The sequence below is a fragment of the Manihot esculenta genome, chromosome 15 (assembly GCF_001659605.2).
Source record: "Manihot esculenta cultivar AM560-2 chromosome 15, M.esculenta_v8, whole genome shotgun sequence".
In the NCBI taxonomy this organism is placed as follows: domain Eukaryota; kingdom Viridiplantae; phylum Streptophyta; class Magnoliopsida; order Malpighiales; family Euphorbiaceae; genus Manihot; species Manihot esculenta.
The window spans coordinates 13,220,943-13,228,329 of NC_035175.2; positions in this window are offsets into that span (position 1 = coordinate 13,220,943).

Below are 7,387 nucleotides of genomic sequence, written 5' to 3' on the forward strand. Positions count from 1 at the left end.
AGAGGGAGACGACCTAAACTTGGAGATCCACGAAAATGAGCTCCTGAGTTCCCAAAGCTCCAAAACTTGTTTCAAAAGTTCAAAACCTTCAATGCAAGCTTAAAACTCAAGAAAAATGGTGGGGATTTGAAGGAAGAACACTAGATTTGGAAGAGGGAGGTCGGAAGCTAGCTGTGGCCGAAAATGGGAGAAAGCTCGCTCATTTCGGCCAAGTGACCCTTTTATAGGTGGCTGGCTAGGCCACGTTCGGGGGCCGAAAGTGCTTCCGCATGCATTCCATGTTCGGCGGCCGAACTTGAGTTTCGGCGGCCGAACCTGGACTTCCCTCACTCATGCTTTCGGGGGCCTAACGTGCCTTCAAAACGCATGCATGTTCGGCGGCCGAACTTGACTTTCGGCGGCCGAACCTGGGTTTTCCTCCAAGGACTTTTCATGCAAAAACTCATTTAATTTCATACTTAAAACCATTAAAATTCATGAAAACATTTTATAAAAACATGGTTTTACCCTACTAGAGGCTTCCGACATCCGAGATTCCACCGGACGGTAGAAATTCCGATTCCGGAGTCTAGCCGGGTATTACAATGAGATTTTTAAATATTGTTTTCTACTATTCTGCTCACTGGGCTCTAGTAGCTCACCCCTTTTCCCTAATCCCCCAGGATTACAGGTACGGGCTAGACAGAGAAGTCAAGAAGAGTAAAGTCTGATGTTTGTAATAGATAGATAGTGGACATGGTAAATGGTATAATGATGTAAAGTTAAATAGTTATGTTATGTATAATGATATTGAGGTTTAGAAGTGTGCTTGACCATAGTTCATTGTAATCCCTTGTTGATACATGATCTTAATGTCTATTGATGTTTATGTTTAACCAACTCAACTTATGATGTATCGCCCATTGGGGCATTGATGAGATCCCACAGAGGGGTCAAGTTTATGATTATGTTTAGTGCATGCACAGGTTGAGTTTGGTGTATGAGGAATGAATGAAAGAAAAGTTTTAATTTTTATGTATGATTGTTGATCATGTATGGGATTAAACAGGTTTACAGGTTTCATGTCAGGCTTGCTACGGGTCCCGGCGGCCTTAAGCCGATCTGGATCCTAGCGCCGGTAGCGGTCCGATTTTCGGGTCGTTACAGAATGGTATCAGAGCCCTAGGTTCATATGGTCGGACCTAGAGTGTCGGGCTCATAGATGTTATAGAAGGTCAAGCACAATAGGAAGATCATGTCCACTAGGATAGGATGTGGAGTCCTGTCTTGTTTTATGGTGTGAAATGCCATGATTATATGCATGTGCATTAATGCTATGTGATGTATGTGATGAGGGTTCATGTGTGCCCACATGAACCATATGATGCTAATGTTTGCTTGTTATGTGCACTGTTTTTCAGAAGACAGGATGAGGAGAACTCGTCGATCTGCTCAATTGACTGGAGTGCCACCTGAGGATGAGGGCATGAGCGCCCGTCCTCCTACATTGCCTAGGGCAATGTCAAGCAGGTCCAACAGGGACAGAGCAGTAAGGGACCCTAGAAGGTCTCTGGATCTAGGTAGGAGCAGATCAGTGAGGGGAACAGTTCAGGGAGGAATGTCTGAAGACATGGGGGATGATATGGACGTAGAGCAGAGGAGGGAATGGGAGAATCCCAAGGAGGCACTCAGGCCTCGGGATTTGTTCAGCCACCCCACTACCCACACTTCCCACAAAATCCCGGGTATTCGATGGGAGGTACATCGGATTACCCTAGCTTCACCCCTTATCCCACACAGATGCCATACCCACCCTACTACCCACCATATTCACAATACCCAATGTATCCACCCCCACCTTACTATCCAAACCCTACCTCAGAAAATGTTGCACCACCTCCACCACCTACAGAACCAGCAGTCCCAGTTGCTCAACCTTCTAGACCTAGCTCAGCCAGTGGGAGCAAGGTCAAAATGACCGACTACATGAAACTAGGTGCTCCTCAGTATGAAAAAGGGGATGACCCATTTGTGTATCTGGAAAGGGTTAAGGTGATCACAGATGAGATTGGGGCTGATGACGGTAGAGCCATTCAGATGGCTGGGTTCACTCTTAAGTGCAAGAAGGCACGAGAGTGGTTCAAGAATTATGTGAACCCGAGGGTGGACAGCATGTCTTGGGAAGAGTTTGCAAACGAGTTTGCAGGATGGGCTTTCCCAGATAGTTCAAGGGAGCTGAAGATGATAGAGTTTGAGCAGTTGAGACAGACTGATGAGATGAGTGTAGAGGAGTTCACAGACAGATTCTTGGAGCTATTGCCATTTGCAGGGCAAAATCTTGACACGGATCAGAAAAGGTCAAGGAGGTATATCATGAAACTCCACTCCAGATATTCCTCCTTGATCCAGTCAGCAGACAGGGAGAGCTTCCATGCCATAGTGGATATGGCCCGGAAAATGGAGGCCAGTGCCATCGTTCAGGGAACAGTTAAGCAGTCTGTGGCACAACCTTCTGGTTCTAAGACCCCAGGCTCTTCTTCTTTTAGTGCAGCAGCTTCAGGTAGCAAAAAGTGGAATAACACCACTAGGAAGCCCAAGAAGAACAAGTTTTGGAACAAGGTTAAGTCTAGTCTGGGACTAGGGAGTGGCTCGAGCTCTGGTGCGGATAACGCAGTTTGTGCTAAGTGTGGTAGGCTACACAGGGGAGTTTGTCGGGCTGGGACAGCAGCCTGCTTCAGATGCGGGCAAGAGGGACACATGGCTCGGGAGTGTCCTAGGGCAGCTTTTGGAGCACAGTCTCAGCAGACAGCTTCTGGTAGTGTGGCTCAGCCAGCAGCTCCAGCCATGACGCAGGCCAGTGGCAGAGGCAGAGGGAGAGGGGCAGCCTCTTCTTCAGCGGGTTTCAGGGGTGAAGGTCCATCAGCTCCAGCACGGATCTTCACAATGACTCAGCAGGAGGCAGATGCATCTAACACCGTGGTGGCAGGTAATTTAGTCATTGGTTGTTCAGATGTGTATGCCTTGATGGACACTGGTGCATCTCATTCTTTTATTGCTCCGAGAGCCGTCCAGAGGTTGGGGTTGATGATCTCTGAGTTAGAGTGTCCTCTCTGGGTCAGTGGACCCAAGTGTGATCCATCAGTGGCAGAGTCAGTCTGCCAGTGTAGTCCTGTGTTTGTTGAGGGAAGATGCTTGTCCGCCGACCTTGTGGTTCTAGATTTGACAGATTTTGACGTCATTCTAGGGATGGACTGGTTATCTACCCATGGTGCTACCTTGGACTGCAGGGACAAGGTAGTCAGGTTCAGAGGTCAGGATGGGTCAGAGGTTGTCTTCAGGGGAGACAGGAGGGGTACACCTAGAGGTCTGATATCAGCTCTTCAGGCTCGTAGGTTGCTTAGGAAGGGATGTCAGGGGTATTTGGCTCATGTGAGAGAGCTTAGCAGTCAGGTTAGAGAGCCCGCCTCAGTGCCAGTGGTTAGAGAGTTTCTAGGTTTACCACCTGCTAGGGAGATAGAGTTCGAGATAGAACTGATGCCTGGAACCCGACCGATCTCTATCCCTCCCTACAGGATGGCTCCAGCCGAGTTGAAAGAATTGAAGGAACAGTTGCAAGAGTTGGTAGAAAAGGGCTTCATCCGACCGAGCACCTCACCTTGGGGTGCACCAGTCTTGTTTGTCAGAAAGAAGGATGGATCCTTTAGGCTTTGTATCGACTACAGGCAGTTGAACAAAGTCACTACCAAGAATAAGTACCCATTGCCAAGGATCGACGATCTATTCCACCAGCTAGCCGGAGCAGGTTGTTTCTCCAAAATAGATCTGAGATCAGGGTACCATCAGTTGAGGATCAGAGAAGAAGATGTGCTAAAGATAGCTTTCAGGACCAGATATGGGCATTTTGAGTTCCTTGTAATGCCGTTCGGGTTAACCAACGCCCCTGCAGCATTCATGGATCTCATGAATAGAGTGTTTAGCCAGTACCTGGATCACTTCGTTATTGTCTTCATAGATGATATCTTAGTGTATTCCAGGAATGCAGAGGAACATGCCCATCATCTGAGGTTGGTTCTGCAGACCTTGAGGGAACATGGCTTGTATGCCAAGTTCTCTAAGTGTGAGTTCTGGCTGAGGAGCATTTCGTTCTTGGGGCATGTAGTGTCAGAGAATGGGATAGAGGTGGACCCCAAGAAGACAGAAACTGTGGCTAACTGGCCTAGACCCACTTCAGTGACGGAGATTAGGAGTTTCTTGGGTTTAGCAGGTTACTACAGGAGGTTCGTTCAGGACTTCTCAAAAATAGCAGCCCCTCTGACCAGACTAACCAGGAAGAATCAGAAGTTTCTGTGGACCGACCAGTGCGAAGAGAGTTTTGAAGAGCTTAAGAAGAGGTTGACTTCAGCACCAGTTTTAGCTCTGCCATCTTGTGATGAGGACTTTACAGTCTTTTGTGATGCGTCCCATGTGGGACTGGGTTGTGTACTGATGCAGAATGAGAGAGTGATTGCTTATGCTTCTAGACAGCTGAAGAAGCATGAGTTGAATTACCCCACACATGACCTTGAGATGGCAGCAGTAATCTTTGCACTCAAGATGTGGAGGCACTACCTCTATGGGGTAAAATGTGAGATCTTCACAGACCATAAGAGCCTGCAGTACATCATGAGTCAAAGAGATTTGAATTTGAGACAGAGGAGATGGGTAGAGCTGCTGAGTGACTATGATTGCAAGATTCAGTATCATCCGGGTAAGGCGAATGTTGTGGCAGACGCCCTAAGCCGGAAGTCACTAGGCAGTCTATCCCACATCACGGCAGAGAGGAGACCAGTGGTGAAGGAGTTTTACAAGCTCATTAATGAAGGTCTACAGTTGGAGTTGTTTGGTACAGGTGCTTTAGTGGCCCAGATGAGAGTGACACCCGTGTTTCTGGAGCAAGTGGCTCAAAAACAGCATGAGGACCCAGAGTTAGTGAAGATTGCCAGGACTGTTCAGTCAGGCAAAGACAGTGAATTCAGATTTGACAGTAAGGGGATCCTCCGCTATGGGAGTCGATTGTGTGTACCAGACGACATAGGGCTAAAAGGAGACATTATGAGAGAGGCTCATAATGCAAGATACAGCATTCACCCCGGAGCCACCAAGATGTATCAAGATTTGAAGAAAGTTTATTGGTGGCCAGCGATGAAGAAAGAAGTGGCACAGTTTGTGTCAGCCTGCGAAGTGTGTCAGAGGGTGAAGCTGGAACATCAGAAGCCGGCTGGAATGCTTAACCCGCTACCTATTCCAGAGTGGAAATGGGAGAATATAGCTATGGACTTCGTAGTGGGGTTACCGGCGACGTCCAACAGATTGGACTCCATATGGGTGATTGTGGACAAACTCACCAAATCTGCTCACTTCATCCCTGTCAGGAGTGGCTATTCTGTGGACAAGTTGGCGCAGGTGTATGTGGATGAGGTCGTCAGGCTGCATGGGGTTCCTGTTTCAATAGTGTCTGATAGAGGGCCCCAGTTCACCTCCAGGTTTTGGCGGAGTCTGCAGAATGCCATGGGTACTAGGTTGGATTTCAGTACTGCCTTCCACCCCCAGACGGACGGACAGTCCGAAAGGACCATCCAGACTATAGAGGATATGCTTAGAATGTGTGTGCTGGACTTTGGCGGTTCTTGGAGGCAGCATCTACCTTTGGTGGAGTTTGCCTACAATAACAGCCATCATGCTAGCATCGGGATGGCTCCATATGAAGCTTTGTACGGAAGGAAGTGCAGGTCACCTGTTTGCTGGGAGGAAGTTGGAGAGAAGACCTTGGCAGGGCCTGAGCTAGTAGAGATTACCAGCAGGGTGGTACCCATAATCAGAGAGAGAATCAAGACTGCTGCAAGCAGACAGAAGAGTTATGCAGACATCCGCAGAAGACAGGTAGAGTTTCAGGAGGGGGATCTGGTATTGCTCAAAGTGTCTCCAATGAAAGGAGTGGTTCGCTTTGGGAAGAAAGGTAAACTAGCCCCACGATACATCAAACCCTTTGAAATCTTGCAGAAGATTGGGAATGTGTCGTACAAGCTAGATTTGCCTGCTTCAATGGCAAAAATCCATCTGGTTTTCCATGTTTCTATGTTGAGGAAGTTTGTGTCAGATCCGGGCAAGGTTCTTAGTGAGCCTGATGTGGAGATCCAAGAGGATCTCACCTATGTTGAACAGCCAGTGCGGATCATAGACACCCAGATCAGAAAGCTAAGGAACAAGGAAATCCCGATGGTGAAAGTCCTATGGAACCACCACAATATGGAAGAGTGCACTTGGGAGACACGGGAGTCCATGCTCCAGCAATACCCTTATCTTTTCTAAGGTTAGTTTCTTATATGTTTCATGTGTATGTTATGTTGTATGCCATGCTATGTGTTAGTTGAGGAACATTCGGGGACGAATGTTCTTAAGGGGGGGAGAATGTAATACCCGGCTAGATTCCGGTTGTAACGACCCGGAAACCGGACCGCTACCGGCGCTAGGATTCAGGTCGGCTTAAGGCCGCCAGAACCCGTAGCAAGCCAAACATACATCCTGTGAACCTGTTTAATCCCATACATGGTCAACAACATACAGAAAAATTAAAAACTTTTCTTTCATTCAAACATTTCTTTGCCAAGCCTAGCCTGTGCATGCACAACCAAAACATAAACCCCTCATTGGTGTCCTCATCAAATACTCCAATGGGGTAACATAACATAACATAGGCTTGGATTACATAGGCATCACAAAAACATTATATCTCATACAAGACCATGTGTACAGGGAATTCAACAGACTCTAGTCAAGCACATCATCAACTTACATTACATTACATCTCATACTTTTACATTAACAACAAACCATGTCCACAGCTAAGCTATTACATAAACTTCTCTTACTCTGCTGACTTCTCTATCTACTCTGCACCTGCAAGACTGGGGTTAGGGGAGAGGGGGTGAGCTATAAAGCCCAATGAGCAGAAACTAAAAACATTTGCTTTAATTCCTCCATTTTTAGGTATATTATTATTCATTTTATTATTATTATTATTATCATTATCATTTAGCTTTTTCTTTCTTTTTCTTATTCATGCTTTCATGAAATGCAACACATCACAGCTAATCACATAAAAGGATGGTATTGTCACCATTAGTCCTCAACATCTCCAAATGCCAGGGGCGTAGAATGGGCCTCACTGGTCTTTCTCTTACGTACATAACATAACATAACATTCCATTATGCCAGGGGCGTAGAATGGGCCTCGCTGGTCTTTCTCTTACATAGTGCCAGGGGCGTAGAATGGGCCTCGCTGGTCTTCCATAACATATCATCATAGCATAACATCAGAGGACTATGGATCACCCAACAACCATCCACATCAACATCAATTTATGCAATG